This window comes from Asparagus officinalis, chromosome 1, assembly GCF_001876935.1.
Source record: "Asparagus officinalis chromosome 1, Aspof.V1, whole genome shotgun sequence".
Lineage (NCBI taxonomy): Eukaryota > Viridiplantae > Streptophyta > Magnoliopsida > Asparagales > Asparagaceae > Asparagus > Asparagus officinalis.
In genome coordinates, this window is record NC_033794.1 from 23924184 (window position 1) to 23947846 (window position 23663).

The following is a 23663-nucleotide window of genomic DNA, read 5'->3' on the forward strand; positions in this document are numbered from 1 at the left end:
TAATATCGAATATGTGGGCTTTGTTGAATATCATATCTCCATGATAGTGTTTTGATGATAACAATTTATATTGTGTGTGCACTAACTTTCATATGCAGATTTTAATATTAGAATCTGTACAAGTGCAAGTGGATATCAAGGCATTTTGAAGTGAAGAAAATGAAGAACAAAAGATAATGTATTTGATTTTTTCTTTACTTAGAATATTTGTACAAGCCTTGATCACACACACGCACACACACACAATTTTAGAACACACTAACACAGGCTTAGTGTGTTGGTTAACTATAGAAATCCCATATGTTAACCATTAGAATAGTAGTTAAAACTTAATTATAAAAACTTCTTTTTACTGAATTTTTGACCTTAGTAGTCGACTAATTAGAATAGTAGTCGACTACTCATGTATAGAACTCAAATACATGTTTCTGTCAATTTACAGTATAGTCGACTAATAGAGATTATAGTCGACTACTGAGGTGTTTGACAGAAACATAAATTTCTGTATTTTTACAGTATAGTCGACTAATGAACATTATAGTCGACTACTGAACTCAAATTTCAATTTATAAGTTTCTGTCTTTTTACAGTGTGGTCGACTAATGACTACAGTAGTCGACTACTGAAGGAAAATATCAATTTTCAAGTTTCTGTCAAATTTCAGTGTAGTCGACCAATGAGCATTATAGTCGACTACTGAGAACACTTTCTGAAAACACAGAGTCTGTTTGAACTCAGTGTAGTCGACTAATGACTACAGTAGTCGACTACAAGAGACAGTTTTCCAGTTTTCAGAATTTGAATTTCTGACAGTTTTTAGCCGTTTTTAAACGTTTTTAAACTTTAAAAACTTGTCTTTTCAAGGGCTATATATAGGTTATTTGTTCAGAAAAATTAGATATGCATACATACCCATAAGCTTTGATCTTTGTGCAATTTTTCAAGTGAAAAACATTCTGATTTTCTGAAAAATGAGAGTTTCTGAAATTGCCTATATATTTTCATAAAAAACAAATCAATTAGGCAATTTTACAGAGATCAAAAGAATCCTAAGCCACTACTGCACTTCACTACACATTCAAGGCTTATAGGATCATTGTGTTATTCCTACAACAAGTTTTCTCTCGGTTGTGAGAGGGTTAATCTCTTGGCTTAGAGATTAGGGTTCAAATTGGCAAGGAGTTTGTCAATTGATGTTGCAATTTGCAGGGACTTGCAAATTGGTCAGGTTTGCGTTTGATTTTGTAAGTTTATTCAAAATCATAGTGGAAACTCTCAAGCGGGATTTGCTTGGGGACTGGATGTACACCGGATTGGTGGAACCAGTATAAAATCCTTGTGTTTGTGTTTGCAAATTTCTGAGATTGTCATTTTTCTTTGCAATTTATTATCTACTTTGCAATAATTTTAAAAGAACACTATTCACCCCCCCTCTAGTGTTCAAGTGTATCTATTTCAGATCCTACACTTTGCATTTTCAACTAGAATGCTGGGTATGACCTCTGCGTTTTGACTCTGGAACGTGGATATGACCTCTGTGTTTTGATGTGAACTACAACTATTGGAAGTGTCGAATGAAGATATACCTTCAATCAATTGGCTACGAACTTTGGAACGTTGTGGAAACAAAATATGAGAAGCCAACCACTCCTTTCGCGGAATGGACTACATCTCAAAGGAACAATGCAAATTTGGATTCAAAAGCAATGAATGCCTTATTTTGTGCACTTGACAAGAATGAGTTCAATAGGGTGTCAACGGCCACATCCGCATATGATATTTGGCACACACTCGAGGTAACTCATGAAGGTACAAATAAAGTTAAAGAATCTAAAATTTCTGTTCTTGTGCACAGATTTGAATTATTCAAGATGAAGGAAAATGAGACTATTGGAGAAATGTTCACAAGATTCACCGACATCACAAATTCTCTTATTGGTCTTGGAAAAACATATACTCAAGTGGAGATGGTAAGAAAGATACTTCGTTCACTTACTCCACAATGGGAAAAGAAAGTTACCGCTATTGAAGAAGCCAATGATTTGTCAACTCTTACGGTTGAAAATCTTATTGGTAATCTTATGGCATATGAAGTACAACTTGAAGATAGGAAGAATGATGAAGAATCTAAGAACAAGAAAGTTCTTGCATTTAATACTACTTCAGATAAAGAAGATTCAGATGATAATGATGAAGAAATGGGCATGTTTGCACGAAAATTTCGAAAATTCATCAAAAGAGGTAATTTTAAATTTAAGAATTCAAATTCAACTAACCCTCTTTGTTTTAAGTGTAATAAACCAGGGCATATGAAGAAAGATTGTCCAATGTTGAAGAATAAACAAAAATCAAGTTATTTCAACAACTTCAACAATATTCAAAATAACAAGAAGAGGAAAGCAATGGCGGTCACTTGGGATGATAGTGATGAATCATCCTCAGATGAAGAAATTGAAGAAAAGGAAAGTGCTCACATGTGTTTCATGGCACAAGATGATGTAAGTGAAAATGAAGAGCTTTTAGATGCTTTTAATGAATTATATGAAACTTTTATAAGATTAAAAATTTCACATAATTTTCTTAAAGGTGAGAATAAAAGGTTACGTGAAGAAATTTCAGATTTAAATTCCTCTACTTATACTAATTCTCAATTAGTTGAATTAAAAGAAGAAAATTTTTCTTTACTAAAAGAAAATGATAATTTATCTAATGAAAATAAATATTTAAAATCAGAATGTAATAAGTTAAATATTCGAATTAATAGTTTAGATAAAGATATTTCTTCTTTTAAATCAAGATATGAAGATATATGTTTAAATGTAAGCAAATTTAATAAAGGAAAAGAAAATCTTAATAATATTCTTTCTTTTCAAAGAGAATCACAAAAGACAAAAGGATTAGGTTTTCAAATTAATAAAAACAAATCAAAGAATACAATTTTTGTAAAACCTTCTTGTGATTTGCATGATTATAAATATGAAAATTTGTATAAAAAGAAATCAAAATTCTTTTCTATTTGGGTTCCAAAAGAATTATCTTCTTTTAATAAGAATTTTTATATTTCTGATTTTATTAAAAATATTTGTTTATCATCTAATTATTTAAGTAAATCAAACTCTTCATGGGTTTGGTTTCCTAAAGGCTAATTTAAAGGACCCAACATAGTATGGGTACCAAAATGTAAATGTTTATTTTTTCAGGTACCCAAGAAAGATAGGTGGATTTTAGATAGTGGTTGCTCTAAACATATGACTGGAAATATTCAATTGTTGTCATCTTTTCAAAACAAGGATGGAGGTACCGTTACTTTTGGAGATAACAACAAAGGAAAAGTCATCGGTATTGGTTCCGTAGGTAATCCAAACAAACCTATCATTGATAATGTTTTATTAGTTAATGGTCTTAAACATAATTTACTAAGTATTAGTCAACTTTGTGATAAAGGTTATAAAATTGTTTTTGAAAAAGAATCATGCTTAATTTATGATATTGATTTAATAACCATTATTTTTAAAGGTTATAGAAAAAATAACATATATGTGTTATCAATGAATAATATTTCAAATGAACATTGTCTTATTGCATCATCTAATGATTCTATTTTATGGCATAAACGTTTTGGACATGTTAACTTTAAACATATGTCTAAGATTTCTAAAAATGATTCAGTAAATGGTTTGCCTAAGATGTCATTTAAAAATAATTTTTGTGATGCATGTCAACAAGGAAAAATGCACAAATCTTCTTTTAAATCTAAAAATATAATATCTACAAATAGACCATTAGAATTAATTCATATAGATCTTTTTGGTCCATCTAGAGTAGCATCTTTAAATGGAAGTAGATATGCATTTGTTCTTGTTGATGATTTTTCTAGATTCACTTGGGTAATTTTTCTTAAACATAAAAATGATGCTTTTAATGAGTTTTCTATATTTTGCAAGAAAATTCAAAATCAAAAATCAACTTCTATTATCTCTATACGTAGTGATCATGGAGGTGAATTTGAAAATGAATTATTTGCAAATTATTGTGATCAACATGGTATATCACACACATTCTCTTTTCCTCGAGCTGCTCCACAAAATGGAGTTGTAGAAAGGAAAAATAGAACCTTACAAGAATGTGCTAGAACCATGTTATGTGATAGTAATTTACCTAAATATTTTTGGGCAGAAGTCGTATCAACAGCTTGTTATGTATTAAATAGAGTTTTATTACGACCTATTTTAAAGAAAACATCTTATGAATTATTTTATAACAAAATTCCTAAAGTATCTTACTTTAAAGTTTTTGGTTGTAAATGTTTTATCTTAAATACAAAGGATAACTTAGATAAATTTGATTCAAAATCCGATGAAGGAATTTTTGTTGGATATTCTAATCACAGTAAAGCATATAGAATTTATAACAAAAGAACACAAGTTATTGAAGAATCTTTACATGTTTCTTTTAATGAAAGTTTTTCAAAAATACCTATTATACTAAATAATGATGATGATGTAATTGATACCATACAAGATACTCCTATGATAGATATTACAAAAGATGATAATCTACAAAATGATTTACCTAAAGATTTTGTAGAAGTTAAAAATCATCCACATGATTTAGTTATAGGAAATATATCTGACAAAGTAACTACTAGATCACATTTTAATTTGATTGCTCATAATGCTTTTATTTCAACTATTGAACCTAAAAATATAAAAGAAGCACTTCTTGATGATTCATGGATAATAGCTATGCAAGATGAACTTAATCAATTTACTAGAAATAATGTTTGGGATCTTATACCTAGACCTCAAAATAAATCCATTATTGGAACAAAATGGATTTTTAGAAACAAATTAGATGAATTTGGTCAAGTTGTTAGAAACAAAGCTAGATTAGTTGCTCAAGGTTATAATCAAGAAGAAGGAATTGATTATGATGAAACTTATGCACCAGTTGCACGATTAGAATCAATTAGGATTTTACTTGCATTTGCATGTTTTATGAATTTTAAATTATTTCAAATGGATGTTAAAAGTGCTTTTTTAAATGGTTTTATAAATGAAGAAGTTTTTGTAGAACAACCTCCAGGTTTTGAACATGAAAGTTTTCCAAATCATGTTTTTAAACTTAAGAAAGCATTATATGGTCTTAAACAAGCACCTCGTGCATGGTATGATAGATTAAAGAAATTTCTTTTAACTTCAGGTTTTGATATTGGAAAAGTTGATTCAACATTGTTTATTAAGAAAATAAATAAAGATATTTTACTAATTCAAATATATGTAGATGATATTATTTTTGGTTCTACTAACAATAATCTTTGTCAAGAATTTGCTAAGAATATGCAGGATGAATTTGAAATGAGTCACATGGGTGAACTAAATTTCTTTCTTGGACTTCAAATTAAACAATTGAAAGAAGGAATTTTCATCAATCAAAGCAAGTACGCAAAAGATTTACTTAAAAGATTCGGATTGGAAAATTCAACAAGCAAACCAACACCTATGAGCACTACTACATCTCTTGACAAAGATGAAAATGGTAAGAATGTTGATCAAAAGCTCTATCGATGTATGATTGGATCACTTCTTTACATTACTGCTAGTAGACCTGATATTATGTTTAGTGTATGTTTATGTGCAAGATTTCAATCAAATCCTAAAGTTTCACATCTTAAAGCAGTAAAAAGAATATTTAGATATATTAAAGATACTACAAATTATGGTTTATTTTATCCAAAACATAGTTCTTTTGAATTAATATCATATAGTGATGCTGATTTTGCTGGATGTAAATCTGATAGAAAAAGTACAAGTGGAACATGTCATTTCTTAGGACATTCACTTGTATCTTGGTTTAGTAAGAAACAAAATTCAGTATCATTATCAACAACTGAAGCTGAATATATTGCTGCAAGTCTTGCATGTGCACAAATATTATGGATGAAACAAACTTTAACTGATTATGGCATAAATTGTCCCATATCATCTATTATGTGTGATAATTCTAGTGCAATTAATTTATCTAAAAATCCTATTCAACACTCACGTACAAAACACATAGATATTAGACATCATTTTCTACGTGATCATGTACTTAAAGGTGACATATCATTAGAATTTATTCCTACAGAAAAACAAATTGCAGATATATTAACAAAACCCCTAAAAGAAGAAATTTATATTAAATTAAGAAGGGAATTAGGTATATGTTCAATTAAAAATTTAAATTAATTTTTAAAACTAAAATACATAAATTTAAACCTTAAGTAGTCGACTAATTTGCCTTATAGTCGACTACATGCACAAGTCTTACAAACAATTTTTCTGAAAAATTACTTTATAGTCGACTACTTACCTTTATAGTCGACTACTCAATGTAAAATCTTAAAAATAAACTTTCTGTTGATTACTGTGTAGTCGACTACTTCACATATTGGTCGACTACTCTGAGTTAAAAACTAAAACTTAACTTACTGTCACTTACAGTGTAGTCGACTATTTTGACTATTAGTCGACTACTAATTCTGAACCTTTAGTTTTTAAGACAAGTGGATATTTTCTGTTTTAAACCCAAAATCCAATAACCATACCCATTTCACTTAAGTAAAAATCATCTCAACCATTCATTTTTAACTGCACCAATCCTAACCATTTATCTAAAATCTAATCTTGACCCTACATTCTATTTACCATCTAATCTAAACCTTACATTATTAAAAGATAAATTAAAAAGCAAAAATAACCCACTAACTCTACCCAAAACCGAAAACCCATCTTCCCCATCTTCTCCTCTTCAGTTTCACCGATTCCAGGTTAGGGCTTTTCTTGTTTCTAAAATTTCCTCATCAATTTCTTTATTTGTCTTTCAAACTTGTCAAGCAATCAGGCTCAATAGTCGAATAATCCAGGCTATAGTCGGCTAATCTAGGGTTTCTACTGTTTGGGGTATAATTCTAAACTTGATCTTTCATTCTCTTGTTATTTATCTAGTTCATCATGTTTAGATCTAAGAAAGCTAAGCAAACTCACAGTTCTCTCAATGATGAAATCATTGTTTATTTAAGAAGTCCTGAATTATTGGAAGAATTTAACAGACTTTCAACTTTAGAAATTCTTACAGGACGATTTGTGAAGTTCGATGATTTCATCCCATGGAACTTTAGTTCTTATTTTGAAAATGTGGGCTTGCTTGAGTTATTTTCTGCTGAAAATAAGAAACCATCATACCCATTTCTTGTGCAACTGTTCTATACCAATATAGAACGTGTGGGTACAATTGGTGGTTCTGAAAAAATTAAAACCCTTGTTAAAGGAATGGAGATTGAATTAACTACTAAAACAATTGGTAAAATATTCAACATTCCTTATCAAGGAGTTTCACTTCAGTTCTTATTTTGAAAATGTAGGCTTGCTTGAGTTATTTTCTGCTGAAAATAGAAAACCATCATACCCATTTCTTGTGCAACTGTTCTATACCAATATAGAACATGTGGGTGCAATTGGTGGTTCTGAAAAAATTAAAACCCTTGTTAAAGGAATGGAAATTGAATTAACTACTAAATCAATTGGTAAAATATTCAATATTCCTTATCAAGGAGTTTCTCTTAGCTCTGTTAGGATGAATGATTCAGACTTGCTATCCAATCACATATTTCTTCCAGGACATGGAAAACCTTTGAACAATTCAAACAAACTTCGTCCATTTCCTAGGTTCATTGCTCGTATCCTAGCCTATAACTTATTTCCAAAAACTGGAAGTTTTCATTTCATTTCCCTAGAATTAGCAAAAGCTATATATGCTATTATGGGAAATATTCAAGTTAATTGGGCTGAGGTTTATTTTGATAATTTTCTGACCATTCCTAGAGGATTTCTTCCTTATGGTGCATTCCTGACTAAGATCTTTGACAAATTCCATGTCGATCTCAAATCTGAAAAATCTGTTGTACGTTCAATTGAATTTTTTGATTCAAATGCCCTAACTAGAATGAAATTGACAAATTTTGAAATTCAAGATCACAATCCTCAAAATAAACCTGAACCTCAACAAGAAGAAATTCCACAATCCTCAACTCAAGCTGGAGCCTCCTCAAGTCAACCCCCACCATTTCCTACTGAACCCTCGTGCTTTTCAGACGTGCAATACAACACCTTGAGTGCACGTATCCTAGAACTGGAAACTGGTCAAAGAGCTTTATATGCACAAAACAGATACATCATCAGTAATCAAGAAGAGCTAATCAAAAAGTTTGAAGACTTGGACTCAAAGCTTAATTCATATTTTCAAGGCCAACAACCTCCTCCAGCATCTTAGGATTTGTTTCTGTTTTTATTTGTCAAAACAATTATGTTATTATGTTTAAAACTATGTGGTTGTGTTGCTATTATGTCAAGTTTGCTACAATATGACTGTGTGTTAAGCTTGCTACTATGTTAAGTTTACTATTTGAATTGCTACTATTTTGGTTAGTTAATATAACTGCTATATATTTTAAACAGATCATGGTGATGAACATTGTGGAACTTGTAGTCTTTATGGCAAGTCTTTGCCTACCAATATGGATGGGTGAAGTTATGGACTATGTTCATAACCTGGATGATTTGTTTGAAGTGTTAGCTCATGTTGATGAAATTATGTTATGCTTAAATTCCTCTTTTTGTTAATAACAAAGGGGGAGAAATAGTTAAGTTTTGTGTTTTTTATTATGTATGTTAAAAACTTTGCATATATGCAGGGGGAGTAAGTATTATATGTTTTAAGTTTTAATATGATGCATAAATTATTTGTTATCATCAAAAAGGGGGAGAATGTTGAATATCATATCTCCATGATAGTGTTTTGATGATAACAATTTATATTGTGTGTGCACTAACTTTCATATGCAGATTTCAATATCAGAATATGTACAAGTGCAAGTGAATATCAAGGCATTTTGAAGTGAAGAAAATGAAGAACAAAAGATAATGTATTTGAATTTTTCTTTGCTTAGAATATTTGTACAAGCCTTGATCACACACACGCACACACACACATTTTTAGAATACACTAACACAGGCTTAGTGTGTTGGTTAACTATAGAAATCCCCTATGTTAACCATTAGAATAGTAGTTAAAACTTAATTATAAAAACTCATTATTTCTGAATATTTGATCTTAATAGTCGACTAATTAGGATAGTAGTCGACTACTCATGTATATAACTCAAATACAAGTTTCTGTCTGTTTACAGTATAGTCGACTAATTAACATTATAGTCGACTACTGAAGAAAATGTCAGTTTTCAAGTTTCTGTCAAATTACAGTATAGTCGACTAATGATCATTATAGTCGACTACTGAGAACATTTTCCGAAAACACAGAGTCTGTCTGAACTCAGTGTAGTCGACTAATGACTACAGTAGTCGACTACAAGAGACAGTTTTTCAGTTTTCAGAATTTGAATATCTGACAGTTTTTGGCCGTTTTTAAACGTTTTCAAACTTTAAAAACTTGTCTTTTCAAGGGGTATATATAGGTTATTTGTTCAGAAAAATTGGAGACATATACATACCCATAAGCTTTGATTCTTGAGCAATTTTCCAAGTGAAAAACATTCTGATTTTCTGAAAAAGAAGAGTTTCTGAAATTGCCTATATACTTTCATCAAAAACAAATCAATTAGGCAATTTTACAAAGATTAAAAGAATCCTAAGCCACTGCTGCACATTATTACACATTCAAGGCTTATAGGATCATTGTGTTCTTCTTCAACAAGTTTTCTCTCGGTTGTGAGAGGGTTAGTCTCTTGGGTTAGAGATTGGTGTTCAAATTGACAAGGAGTTTGTCAATTGGTGTTGCAATTTGCAGGGACTTGCAAATTGGTCAGGTTTGCGTTTGATTTTGTAAGTTTATTCAAAATCATAGTGAAAACTCTCAAGCGGGATTTGCTTGGGGACTGGATGTACACCAGTTTGGTGGAACCAGTATAAAATCCTTGTGTTTGTGTTTGCAAATTTCTGAGATCCCCCCCCCCCCCTCTAGTGTTCTAGTGTATCTATTTCAGATCCTACAGGCTTTTGTCCTTTTTATGATAAAAGACTGACCGACAACGCGTGTTAGGCGCTGACTTATCCCTACTTAGCATTCGGGATAAAATTCCCCATGCGTGTGAGGCACGGATTTTGGTGTTATTAATAATAACATGCCATAATATCGAATATATGAGTTTTTGTCCTTTTTACGGTAAAAGACTGACCGGCAACGCGTGTTAGGCGCTGACTTATCCCTACTTAGGATTCGGGATAAAATTCCTCATACGTGTGAGGCACGGATTTTGGTGTTATTAATAACAATTTGTCACAATATCGAATATGTGGGCTTTTGTCATTTTTACGGTAAAAGACTGACCGGCAATACGTGTTAGGCGCTGACTTATCCCTACTTAAGATTCGGGATAAAATTCCCCATGCGTGTGAGGCACGGATTTTGGTGTTATTAATAACAATCTGCCACAATATCGAATATGTGGGCTTTTGTCCTTTTTACGGTAAAAGACTGACCGACAACGCGTGTTAGGCGCTGACTTATCCCTACTTAGGATTCGGGACAAAATTCCCCATGCGTGTGAGGCACGGATTTTGGTGTTATTAATATTGACATATTGTGTCTTCTCTTAGGGCGAAGATGAACCTGATGTGGGAGAGGAAGAATTTTATATTCTATCTCCCAAAACTGAAGCGGAAGAATTTTATATTCTATCTCCAGTTGCCAAAGGAAACCCGAAGTGGGATCTCCACTTCCAGAATCCGGGAAGGTGAAACTAAGAGTGGGATCTCCACTCCGAGAATCGAAAAGATTCGGATAATCCTAACTATCGGAAGGTTTGATTATCGAACTAAAGGTGGGTTTCTCGTTTATCGAGAGTGAATTATGATTTTAGCCCTAACTGTAGGAAGGTTTGACCAAGCGGGAGTTTAAGGTGACCCTAACTGTAGAAAGGCTTGATCACTCGATTTGAAAGTGGACCTCTCGTTCATTAGAGGAATCGAAAGGGGATTTTAGTTTTAGCCCTAACTATAGGAAGGTTTGACTGAGTGGGAGGTTTGAGACGATCCTAACTGTAGGAAAGTTTGATCACTCGATTTGTGGGCCTCTCTTTCATTGGAGGAATCGAGAGGCAATTTTGGTTATGGCCCCAACTGTAGGAAGGTTTGACCAGGTAGACAGTAGGAGTGGGAGTACAAATCATAGTGGGAGTGTTGACTTGTACCGATTACTTAATGGGGATTTTTGGTGTCAAGTGACAAGAACTTAACACGAAGGGGTTCGACAATTCGTCAAGGATTAAGACATTAAAATTTCGAGTATCATGTCCGGACTCTAACAATGAGGATGTTGAGTGTACAGATACATCGAAAGTTTAAATGGATTTAACCAAAAGGAATTTTAGTGGTCTCACCGTCAATTAGTCTGATCGGTGAGGGATTTTATAGTGGAAGACTGTGAGTTGCCAACAAAAGAGTGTTCAGGAATCACAGTGGGGGTTTAGTGTTTATCACTTTGTTCATAATGATCGGATTATCCCTTAAGAAAATTACATGTATTATTCTTTTGGGAACTTCCCGTTACATGAATCACCCATCCCCAGCTTCCTTTGTAAAACTGGGTCTAATATTGTATTTAATTGGATGATCGGGTTATCCTTAAGAATACCAGGCATGGCATTCTCCCAAAACTTTCCGTGAAAGAAAGGAAACAGTTTAGACTCATATACCTGTTGGAGTTTTGAGAAGCAGTTTATACTCGTATAACAGTTTAGACTCATATACCTGTTGGAGTTTTGAGAAGCAGTTTATACTCGTATACTCTTCGGAGTGTTGAGAAGCAGTTTATACTCGTATCGAAGCAGTTTATACTCGTATACTCTTCGGAGTGTTGAGAAGCAGTTTATACTCGTATACTCGTCGGAGTGTCGCCATTCTCATTTGGCTTATCCCAGCGTTATGATGCCGGCTTCAACTAAGGTTTGGATGTTATTCTTAAGAGCAAAACAATCCTTGGTGGGATGAAGGACCCTCCTGTGGTACGCACAGTACTTTGGATCCGCCGTGTTGTCAGTTTCCTCCTGATTTATGATAGGTGGGAGCTTGATCTTGTTATTTTTAAGGAGGGATTCGAAGATGGCTGGAACGTCTTCGTCCTTGAAAGTACTCTTTTTGGACTCTTGAACCTGAATTCTTCTGCTGTCTTCGGGGTTGCTGTTGCGACGTCTGATTAGCGTCAACAGCTGCTGCAGGTGTTTTCCCTTTACCACGTGAGGTGAAATTTGATTTCGGAGAGTTAGCTGTTAGTTTGCTTCTTTCGGCTTTCTTCCTTCTGAGGAAACGTTCGGCCTGCTCTCCGCGCACCTTCAACTCTTTCCAGTTGTTGGACGGTGCTACTCTCATAACTTCTAACACGTCCAAAGAGAGGTTGTTGTGACAGGTTTGGATGATGAAGTCCTCTGTGATCGGATCTCGGTAGTTCATCACCTTATTCCGGAAGCGCTTGACGAAGTCGTCGACTGTTTCGTCGTCTTCTTGCTTCTCATCAAAGAGTGTCTGATTGACACTTCGGCATCGTCATCAAATAAGTGAGTGAGAAATAGGTTCTCTAGGTCGTCCCAGCTGTTGATGCTTCCAGACTTAAGATGACGGTACCAATCGAAGGCGGGCCCGCAAAGGGTGCCAACGAATGACCGAACCATTAAGGCTTCATTGCCGGAGATCATACCCAAGTGGGACTTGAAGTAGATCATATGTTGAGTGGACGAACCCTTTCCATCAAACAGCGTGAAGTTAATCAGGTTGAACTTCGTCGGGTATGCTATTGAATCCCACTCTCTTGGATAGGGACATGAAATGCCGGTCCTTTTTACCTCTCGAGCAGACATTAGAGCGTTAATTTTGCTCTCGAGATCTTTTATTTTCTCATCGTCGCTTGTATCGGGCTCTGGACGATTCTTAAGAGGAATAACGCGGCCACCCCCGACATTGTCATCTTCGATGGAACCACCCCCAATGTTATTATCTTTAGTGGGGCCACCCCTAGCGTTTTGGTCAATGGGAGGGTTATCAGCATTGAGACGTTCATCCACATATGAATCGCTATCTGCTTGGTTAGCAACGTTGCGACGGCTGGATTCACCAAGTTGATTTGACAAAGCTCAGATTTGTTGGTCGTGTTCTGCCCTCATCCGTTGTATAGCCATTTTTATTTCAAAATTGAAGTTCTCTTTTTGCTTGGCCAAGGCATCCTCAACCATTTTGGCTATTTCCTCGGTGTTAATCATAAACACTTCTCGGGATTCCCCTGGGCTGGATACCGTTTTGTCAGAAGTGACTGCAGAGTTGGTATCTGATGCTTCGTCATCCGAGGATAATCCCCTCTGCATTCGCTGATAATCTCTTTGTCTAATGGTTCCCGATCGCAACTGGGTTAGACGATGAGATATGAGTGGATCAGAACTAGAAGGTCAAGTCGATTTTCCCCTCCCAGACATATTAACTGTGACTGCGGATTGTTCAGGTCCGACCGCTTTTAGCTGGAGTCGAGACATCAGTCTAGCTATTCCCGAATTAACTCTTCTTCCTAGAGAAAAATTAGGGCTAGAACCACTTGAAACAAACCGGGACTTTCCCTTATTGACCATATTGATGGTAACTTCTGGGAATTCGTCATCTCGAACAGCCGGTCATTTCTTGCAGAAATGTTTTGGTTTGGACTTGGTCGTTCCGTTGGAGATCCTCTTGAATACCGAGACCCTCTGTGGAGCGGTCTTAGGGTAGCTACACGCTGATAAGACTGCCCTGATAATCTTAGCGTACGGGCAGTGAGACTCTGATTCTCGGGTATTTCTCTTCTGAGACTTGTTCGTACCCCCAGCTTGATAGTATAACTCATCGGTCTGATGACCAGAGCAACCTATCGTGTGTTGGCACAACTCCTCAGGTATAACGCATTCATTTGTTTGACGTGTTTTCTTCTGAGTATGTGACTCCTTATTAGCGTCTGCAGGAGTCACACGTTTGGACTCACACTTTTCTGAGGATAAAACTAGAGTTTTTCTTTTATGAGAAGGCTCGAAATTGTTGCAAGGGCGTGTATGACCCCCAGCTCGACGAGTCGCTCGGGGTTCAATCATTAGACCCAAGCATTCTTCAATCAGAACTTTTTCTCGATCCTCGTGCAAAGGACCCAGGCGATCAACCATCCTCACTTTGAATCGGGACAAATCCACGCTGTTGTGGGTCTCTACCGGAGGTACGAAACTCTAAGGGATCGACGAAACCGGTGCAGAACGTCTTCTGTCTTGACCCTGACACGTGTCAGACTTGGGCGACTCGCGGGTTGGAGGGTTAGATTTGGGTGACCTACAAAGTGGAGGGTCGGATTTGAGTGACCCGCAAAGTGGAGGGTCGGATCCAAGTGACCCGCGATTTGGAGGGTCGGATCCAAATGACCCGCGAAGTAGAGGGTCGGATCCAAGTGATCCGCAATTTGGAGGGTTGGATCCAAGTGACCCGTGAAGTGGAGGGTCGGATCCAAGTGACCCGTGATTTGGAGGGTCGGATCCAAGTGACCCGTGATTTGGAGGGTCGGATTTGAGTGACCCACTTTTCTCGATCTTTTCGGCTGTCGTCTTGGACTTTGGTCTCCAAACTTGGTGCAGTTTTTGTGGCATCTTTTCCACTTCTTCCCTCTATAACCTTTTGGCCTCTTGCGCAAGAATTCGCACGTGCGCAAGCAGTGCACGGCGCTTTTTGATCCGCTCTTCAAGAGTTGAACGGGTCTTTTTGACTTGTACTCATTCACTTGTTGGCGGTTTGGAGGAGAGGGCATTTTTCCGCTATTGGGGCGCTTGGCGTTACCTAATTTTTAGATCCGTCTCGTAACGGATCCCGTCAATTGACTCCAAAGCCCTAACGAATTAGCGCGTAAGGTGTTGGCGCTGCCTTTGGTGAGCTCTCTTCGATAAAGTGGGCGCGCCTTCTGTACTCAACTCCTTGATTGAGGAGGAGTTTAGATCTGCAGATCCGGATTCGTTAGAGGCCGGAAGGGCGTTACAAGATTCAGCTAGCGCAGCAACGGGGGCATTGATCTTCCTGCGCTTGCGAGAAGCGGAGGATCTGGAGGAGGAGGACGAGAGGTATTCTTCGTACTTCTGTTGGTCAAACTCGTATTCGACCACCTCTTCAACCGAGATCTTAATCATCGGTTGCGACACGACGGCCTCGTCAGCGAGACCGTTGACTCCCACTGTGGTCGCCAGCTTGTTTGCGTCGAAAATCGTTTTCTTTATTGTATAACTCATTACAACTTTGATCGTTATAATAAGTTCAAAAAGATCGGTCTTTTTATAATACCTTTACACAATGAAATAAAAGATACAATTCTCGTTCAAACAAAACGCAGAGGACGTTTATCACCCGCTGCTTTGCGTAGGATCTTTGCCTATGTCGGGGTTTATCCGTGGACGACCGTCGATCAGATCCGGTTATTGAAAATTCGGCAGAGCTCCACCTTCGCTGAGAAAGTATTTGATTTGAAGCGCTGAGATCGGCCAAGCAAAATCAGTAGCTCTTCTCGAGATCAAGACCAAGCCTGATCTTAAGGAAATAGGGGAAACGGGCGTCGGATCTCTCGAACTCTCCTTCTTTATGCCGAAGAACTCGCCAAGACCTGTCAACCCTCGTTGAAATTCGTGCTCCTTTGACTCCTCAATTCGGTAGCACCTCATCCTCTTGATAATTAATCCCCCCTTTGAAATGAGCCACTGAGGCCGTATTTATAGGCTTCGGTTGGGGAGTTTTGGATCAAAATAAGTGATTTGATCTTATCTTTAGTTAATAACAGCCTAACCATGTTTGTAGATGATATCTAGGTAGTTAGAAATCTCTGGAACAGAATAAACCGATCGAAACAGCCTAAAAACGCATTTTGGAGGTTACGGACAGTTCTGGACGCGAGACGGACTGATGTGACCCGCGTGGGCGCGGGTCGGACTGATCCGACCCGTCGCCTCACAGGTCTGACTGATCCGACCTGTCGCTGCGTGGGTCGGACTGATCCGACCCGTCGCTACGCAGATCAGTTTGAGACATCTTCGGTATTTTGGTCTTAACTCTTTCGTACGAATTCCGATTAAACTGATTAAAGATGTGTTGGAAAGCTGACGAAGAGATCTACAACTTTTATGTTTTGAGATTTTTTAGATTCAAATCGCAGCATAGTCAAAACTTCATTTCTTTATACGGGTCAGATCACTGTAGCGCGGATCTTATCACTGTAGCGCGGGTCGGACTGTAGCACGGGTCAGATTTAAGCATCCCAGAGTTACTATAGCAGTCTTAACTCACTCATCTGACCTTGGAATGGGGTGATTCAAGATGCGTTAGAAAGCTGACAAAGAGACCTACAACTTTCATGTTTTGAACTTTTTCAGATTCAAATCGTAGCATGGTCTAAATGCCTCTTCATTTTGCGGTCCACTTTGAGGTGTTCGACACTTTCTGACTTCTCCGAATTTGTATTGCGTATTTCGTCATTCCGGTGACTTGTACACTCCAATAACTCACTTTGTATATTCGTTAGCTTTCACGTGGCCAGATAATCCTTTCCTGACTTGGATGATGACGCTTATCGTCTGCATTTCGTCCCGAGCTGTGTGTAGGAACCTATAGGCATTTTTATACGCCTACAATGGTATCAAGGGTAGATTAATAACTTGACTCGACCGGCAAAAATGGCACTTCATTTGTGCTTTACCTTTGTCATAATTGATTAGGTGGTCTTATGATAGTAATTCATACCATGTTTGTTGAGATAGTAATAGAACGACGGGGTGTGGGCACCATCCACAGGGTCATTATCACACGTGACCTGTATTTAATACGATGGCAGCTAGGTGGCGGAGTATGGATGATACCCAAGGAGGTATCATCACGTGTGGTCATGTATTAAATATTGATGCCTTTGGCAAGTCGGTCAGACATCCACTTGACTTGTGACATGTGCTCTCAGGTAAGGTCCAGCCCGAGGGTGCCTCCCAATCCAGACTGGGATTATCAGAAGGGTCAAACAATTTGGTCAGATTGTGGCTATATCAGGATAGGTCTCTGATCATATGACTTGACCCTCTTGACATGTGACCGATTCTTAGGGGTTCATTAGATTCATGATTTCTAGGCTATAACATTGTCCCCTTTTACTTGGACTTAGAAAGTAGGATTCTAGAGAAAATTAAACCGCTTCACCTCCACCGTTCCTTGGGATTCGAATAGCCGTGGATAGTGCTCTTTCATCAGCAAAGAGATTGTAAGAATAATATCAATGTCTTTAGATGCCTTAGATGAGTCAATGAAGACCAAGTTGCAAGGGCCTTATATTGTGCCTTGGTTTTACTCGTGAGAATAATACCAAGATCTTTGGATGCCTTTGACGGGTCGGTGGAGACCAAGTCGCAAGGACTCCATATCATACCTTGATTTTACTTGTAAGAATGAGACCAAGGTCTTTGGATGCCTTGTACGAGTTGATGAAGATGAGTCACAAGGAGCTCTATGTTGGCCTTGGTTTTACTCATGAGAATTATACCAAGGTCTTTAGATGCGTTAGACGAGTTGGTGAAGACTGAGTTGTAAGGAGTTCCGCATCGTGCCTTAGTATTACTTGTGAGAATGATACTAAGGTCTTTGGATGCCTTGGACAAGTCGGTGAAGACTGAGTTACAAAGAGCTTTGCGTAGTGTGTTCACATAATATTTGGGAGAAATATTTCTTCAATGATATGGGAATCATTGGTTATATTTACCAAAAATGTTTTTTGAGGTGTTTTATATTCTAAGAGTGCCTCAAGACTTATCCATTATGATTTTGCAGACTATATGTTTTTGGGTGGACTTTTTCCACAATCTTGTAGGATCCTTTCCAATTTGCATTGAGTTTTCTATGGTTTACTTCTTTGTTGAAGGTAGCTTTTCGGAGTACTATATCTCCTATTTGGAATTTTTGGGATCAGACATAGCTTTTGTAGTGTCGAGCGATACGCTGCTGACTGACTATTAAAGATTGGACCGCTTGGTCTCTTATTTCGTCGATGACGTCTAGTCCGCCTTTAAGGCCAATTCGATTGGTTTCTTCATTAAAGTGTTGTAGCCACATAGTAGGCACGTTGACTTCTACTATAACCGCTACTGCTCTATATGCCAGACTGAATGGTATTTTCCCGATGGAGTTTTTATGAGTTGTCCTGTATGACCAAAAAATGCTAGGGAGTTCTTCAACCCAAGCTCCTTTCACTTGGCCTACTCTCTTCTTCATCCCTTATACTATGCACTTGTAAGCTGCTTCTGCTAGTCCATTACATTTGGGGTATGCTACTAATATGAATTTAAGGCAGATCTTCCTTAATTCACAAAGTTGTGGAATCCCTTACTATTAAACCAGGTCTCATTGTCGATGATGATGGTTATTAGTATTTTGAACCTGTTGATAATTGATTTCTAGACAGAGTTGTGGATATCCTTTTCACTAATTCTTGCTAGTGGGTCTGCATCTATCCATTTGGTGAAGTAGTCCATAGCCACTATTAGCAACTTCTACTATCTACCTGTTATTTTGAATGGTCCTACCAAGTCTAATACCCATTGAGTAAAAAGGATTTTATTGATGAGAGACATGAACTCGGTTACTGGAGTCCTAGGGATGTTTAAGAAGAGCTAGCACGCTTCACACCAAGTCATGAGTTTCTTCGATTTAGCTAGGATAATTGTCTAGTTATAGCCTTGTCTGATGACTTTCTGCATTAAAGTTCTAGCTAGGATGTAGTTTCCTTTGCATTCCCTTGTTGATTTATCTAGGATAATTGTCTAGTCATAGCCTTGTCTGATGATTTTCTCTGCTAAAGTTCAAGCTACTATGCAATCTAATTTGTCTAGTAAGAGGCACCAGAGATACGGTTCTATTTTGTTGCTTGTATAAGAGAGTCGGTAGGGTTGACCTTCTATCATGAGGTATTTCAAGGCTTTTCTTTACAAGCTCCTAGCTTCCATTCGGTCTTCTTGCAAAGTGTATTTGGTTAAGTATTAGATGAGTGAGTCTATCCAACACGGTTTTGATTGGTGATCCACGTGCATGACTGGGTTGACCGTTAGCTCTATAATGCTGGGCTTCTTAAGGGTGTCAGTGTATATCGTTCCCTATCCTGCCCCCGAGCTTGAGGAGCCCAGCTTAGACAAAGTGTCCACACGAGCATTGTTACTAGTTTGATTTCAAACGGCTTCAGTCTGCTCAATAATTATTTACCTTTTTCTAAGTATTTTGCCATTCAGGGGTCTTTGCTTTACACTTCCCTTGAATTTGATAAACAACAAGCTAGGAGACGGTCGTTATGAATGCATACTCTAACCCAGCTGCTAGGGCGATTCTGAAGGTGGTCATGAGCACTTCATACTCTGCTTCATTTTTTGAAGCTGGGAGATTGAAGGCAATTACATATTCAAAAATGATTACTTTTGGGTTGCGCAATATAACTCCTTCCCGGCTGCCCTTTTCTCCAACGCACTGTTTACTTTCAATACTCACCTTAACATGAGTTCACGGTAGTCATACACAGGGTGTTTTTTTCTTAGGTGTGGTTTTCTTGGTTGGCTTTTCGATTGAAGGGGTGTTGGTTCATGCATCTGTGAGTCACTTCCCAGATTGGAGGGGATTTTATTAAGAAGTCAGCGAGAGCTTGAGCTTTTATGGTTGTCCAGGGCTCAAACTAGCCATTATGCTCACTAAATTCTATGGCCTATTTGGTCATTCTTTTAGAGGTGGAGAGGTTGCCTAGTGCTTTCTTCATAGCCAAATTGGTCTGAACTATTATTGTGTGGCCTTAGAAGTATGGTTGGAGTCTTCTTGTCGTGGTGATGAGTACGAAAGATGCCTTTTTGATGAGAATGTAGTTAATCTCTGTGGTTTTGAGAATGCACCTAATATAGTAGTACCGGCTTCTGAACATTCTCTTCTCCTGATCCAGAACTGAGCTCGAGGCTATGGCCGAGAGTAGAGAAAGAACTGTTCTCCTTGGATGGGGCAACTCAACAATGTGATTGGTGCTTAATTACTTCTTAAGCTTGGTGAAGGTACTATTGCATTCTTTTGTCCATGAGATGTTGTCTCTGGGACCTTTGGCTCCTCTCAGGACTTTGAAGTATGGAAGGTTCTTCTCGACTAACTTAGAGAGAAAATGGCTCAAAGTTGTTGTTCTTTCATTTAGCTTCTACATATCCTTTATCGTATGAGGTTCCGTCATCCCTTCAATTACAATTATCTTTTTCAGGTTGATTTTCATCCTATGTTGGGTGATAATGAAGCTGAGAAAAATTTTCAAACACACACCAAAGGCGCACTTTGCTGGGTTGAGTTTTATCTGGTATCGACAGAGGACAAAGAAAGCTTCTTCGAGGTTTGAAATACGGGAAATGACATGCCTAAATTTCATTAAAATGCCATCTACATATGCTCCTGCATTGTAGCTGGACTGTTCTTTAAATATTTTTTTATCAACCTTTGGTAGGTTGCTTTAGCGTTTTCGACATTGAAGGGCATCACTTTATAGTATTAAGTCCCCTGATCAATGATGAATGAAGTTTTCTCTTTATCATATTCTGTTATCTTTATTTGGTTGTAGCTTGAGAAAACATTCATGAAGCTAAGTATCTCGCGTCCTGAGCTTCCATCATTTTGGTCAATTTGAGGGAGGGGAAAGCCATCCTTAAGATAAGCTTTGTTGAGGTTGGTAAAATCGATACACATCCTCCACATGCCATAGCCTTTTTTGACCACTACAACATTCGCTAATCACTCGAGGTATTAGACTTCCATAAAGTATTCTTCTTTTAGTAGTCAATCAACCTCTTCTACTGCTGCCCGCTGTCTCTTTAGTTTGAGATGTTTTTTATTCCATGAGACATGTTAGTAGTGTCGATCGACGCACAACTCATGAACCATTACTTCAGGGTCTATGCTTGGCATGTCTTCGAGTCCCTAGGTGAAAACATTTGCATTTGTGCATATGAATTTGATGAGTGCTAGTCTTTGTGGTTCGGGTAGCTCCAATCCAACCAGCACCTTTTTGGTTTTATTGAGGGTACTCTTTCCATGCATTATTCAATATCTCTCCAGCGACTGGGCCGCCATTGATGGTGTTGATGGTGCCTTTATCACCACCCTCCATTGATTGACCTCCCCACTGATTTGGTTGGGTTGAGAGTGATCTTCTTCTTTTTGGTTTGTCTGGGTTCTGCCCTTCCTTATTGCTAATGTAGGTGAACTTCATGAGCAATCCTTTTTAGATAAGATCTTCAATGTCCCTTTGTAGGACTCAGCAGTCATGCTTATCGTGATCATAGTCTCTGTGATAGCGATAGTACTATTTGGAATCCCTCTTTTTAGGATTTGAGGTCATAGGGGGGGATCTTGGTAAGATGTCCCTCCCACTGGATTTGGTCTAGGACTTGTTAAAGGGGGGCACTGAGAGGAGCAAAGGCTGGTCATTTCATCGTATTTCTTCGCTCGTCTCTTCTCTTGTTCCTTCTATCATCCCTCCTGTTAGATCACCCAGGTCTGGAGTTAGGTTCAGATCGGTTGGCATCAGTCTCCTTACTCTCTAAAGCTACCACTCGAGTTGCTTTTTTATGGATGCAGTTCGACTATTTTCTGCATCCATATGTGATCAGGCTTTAGCCATCAACTAGTCAAAGTCGTCTACGGGATTCATTATGAGTGTGCTTGATAGCTTCTCATCCTCTAGACGTGTTATTACTCCAGCCATTGCCACCATGTTACCGAGGTTATTCACGTCCAGACATTTGGCTTAGAATTTTTAAAGTATTCTTTGAGGGTCTTGCCTAGCTTTTGCCTGGTTTGAAGCAAAAGTGCAGAGAGCACCTTCTTCTTGGTGTCTGCTAAGAAATAGTGGATAAACTTTTACGAAAGCTATTCATAATTTTGGATGAACTTCATTTCTAGGGATTCCACTGCATCTTGGCACTATCGCTGAGAGTGACAGGGAAGGCCCTACACATGACCAGGTCTATAACATGATGCATGCCTATTAAATTGAAAAAGTTTTGCGCATGTTCGTCCATGTCGTCTTTACCTTTGTACCACTTACTATGCGATATCTTGAACTTGGGGCAAGTGGAGTCCATAATATCATTAGAGAGGGTGTGTTCTTTTTTATGATGCCAGCCACTATGTTGAAAGTCTAGTCAAAACTAAAAGTCTAGTTGGTTATAGTTGTTGGAATCTGGGCTGCATAGGTGTATCTTGTCCCCAACGACATAGCATGTTGGTCATGATTAAGGTCTGACTTCAGCTTTCTCATGCTATGTCCCTCTCTTGATGGATTGATCTACAGGGTATTAGCGGACTTGGTGGTGTGGCAGTAGAGGAGTAGTCTCCATGACTTGCTCTTTATCTCCCCACCATTGGGACCGTTCCCCTGGCGTCGGAATGGGGAATAGCGGAGAGTTTTGAAGAAGTGGGAGGAAGCGAAGGAGTTCATTCGAAAAGGAGGCAAACTGATGTTGGAACAACTATGCTAATGTGTGGGAGGACTCATCTAGCTGGGCTTGAGTGATATGTCATCACCGGAGAGCTCTTATGGAATACTCAGGTTATGGATCTGAAAATGGTTAGGATCAGCCATTTTTTAAGAGAATAAAAAGTGGCCCCCACGATGGGCACCAAACTGTTTATGTTAAAAAGTTAATCTCAGGATTGAGTAGGGATTGATAAAGAATTAGAGAGCCCTTGATCTTCTCTGCTGTCTGATCGAATCGGAAAAGCTAGATTCCTTCACGAGTAGCAAACATTAGAGGCCCCAGAGGAGGTTTCCTCTAGTGTGCCCTTCGACTCTTAGGTTAGTGACTAATCGAATCAATGTAAAGAATATTAGATTGGGTTTAATATATGAAGAGTTTAAATATAAGAATGGTGAAGACTGTTAGACCCTAAAGGGGGGGTGGTTAGAGTCTTATGCTAATCTAATTCGATTAAATGCCAATTAAAATTAATTAATGAGTTATCCTAGTAGGTATGAAATACAACAATATATATGAGCTAGGATAAGCAATATGAACAACAAGATATATCCTAACAAAGAGATATAGGCAATGTATGTGCAAGGATATATAAACACAAAGGTAAACAATCTAAACTAGATAGTGGGCAATATAATCAACAAGCAATATACAAAGGTGATATAAGATATGAACATAAAAGTAAGTGCGCCAATGCAATCATAAACAAATAATATGATTACGGAGTTCGGTCCCCATGACCTACGTCTCCGCTCCTCACCTCGAGAAGATCTTCACTATCACAACCGGGTTTTCTACGTTCACCCGAACAACGTTTACATCTCACAATACAATCACTATGCAATCACACCTCACACACTAAGTGTTGGTTCTAGCCCGTGTCCTCCTCCTCAAGTGCTCGGTTACAACCTCTCCCTAGGCACGTCAACCGACGCCACTCCTCTTGGATTCGACCCCGTCTCTCACCACACACTTCTCTCGGTGTACAAGTGTATTACAAGTGAATCCTCACAATTAGGCTCAATACAAAGTGTTTGTTCTCTACAATGAATGA